The 1,408-nt window shown below is 45.3% G+C and overlaps 1 pseudogene; it reads right to left on the bottom strand.

Annotated features, from left to right (window-relative positions):
* Positions 1–262: 262 nt before the first annotated feature.
* LOC103271742 overlaps positions 263–1,408 on the bottom strand; it is a 5,117-nt pseudogene continuing 3,971 nt past the window's right edge.

Here is a 1,408-nt window from a genome sequence, read left to right as displayed (position 1 = left end):
AAGTACAAAAACTTGGATTGAATGACAGCTGTTGGTGTATTTACTTGACCAGAAATGAAAACCAAGAATATAATAAAGTTCTATGACAGTATCCATCTGGAGCACTCCCCTCGCGTGTGTACACTACGTGCTGGCAAAGTTTCTGGAACATTAGCTTATAGGAACAGGGAGTCCTTGGTTAGCTGCATTAAATAGAACGTTCTCTTCTGAAAGGCGTCCACAATTCAGTTTCACTTACATATTGCAAACTAAAGTGACTTCTTCAGAAAAATATCTGTTTGGCATCTCCTGGACTTTGTTCCATTGGACAATATGGACATTTTAATTTGCTACCATTAAACATTTTATTCAGGGCATCTCTTGATATAATGTGACCACGAGAAATTTCTTAGGGGGATTGTCTGTCGTTTGCTGACGAAGAATGGGGCAGGCAGATATAGAGTGATACCAGCACTTTTTACCAAGGTCAACTTCAACAGGTAATTCATCTGTCTGGTTCCAGAGTCCAGTGCACTGTCTCTGTTCAATCACAGCTTGGATGTTAATTAAAGCTGGCAGTGCCACACAACCTGCTGAGAAACTGACACTGAGAGGAGATTCCACAGAGAGCCCCAGGAGGGCACAAGCATCTCGTGTAAAGATGTCACAGATATCGGCCCACTGGTTTGCGTTGAGCAAGTGAACATATGGGGAGTTCTCAATTCCCTGTCTTAGGTACAGGAGGCTTCCCATTAAAACCTGAATGTCTTTTTGATGATTTAGGGCAAAAGGCTGAAAATTTTTAGCATATTGTAATGCCTCTCGCTGATTTGTAGCTCCACCCATTAACAAGCTAATAAAATACAGTCTGTGTAGTTTGAACTCCAAGGAGCTGTTTTGGGCTGTAAGCATTTCTCGGTTTGATACCGCCCACTCCAGAGCAGGTCTCGGAACTCTTGACCTTTAATGCCTCGTATATTCGATTTAACTCCACAAATGGTTCTTTCTGACTTGGGTCTACAGAAAGACCAGATTCCTGGCAGAGCTCCTCAGCTACGTCCAGCATTCCTTGTCAGAAGAAGTGTTCCACCATCATCTCATTGAGAAGCCTTTGGCTATCTGCCTGCCAGCAGCCGTCTAGTCCCACACTGCTAACGCCAGAATAAAAATTCTTATCAATGACTTTTCCAACCCGAGAAACTCTGCTGTGGATGTCTTTGTGGTTTGACGCCAAATTCGGAACAGTATCCTTTATTCTTTGACAGCACTGTGTCAAAACAAGTGAAAGTGTCCCTGATAATTCAGCGTCTTGGCCGTGGCTCTGCAGGATCTCGTGCCGCAGGCCGCCCGCGAGGTCGATGAGCTCCTCCAGGCCGCGCCCGCACAGCAGCCGGAGGCCCGAGACCTTGAGCAGCACGTTCTCCAGCTC

Source organism: Carlito syrichta, unplaced genomic scaffold, assembly GCF_000164805.1.
Source record: "Carlito syrichta isolate Samal-C Ts95f unplaced genomic scaffold, Tarsius_syrichta-2.0.1 Scaffold311869, whole genome shotgun sequence".
NCBI lineage: Eukaryota > Metazoa > Chordata > Mammalia > Primates > Tarsiidae > Carlito > Carlito syrichta.
The sequence above is the reverse complement of the archived record's forward strand: the minus strand, read 5'-3'. Positions and strand labels throughout refer to the sequence as shown.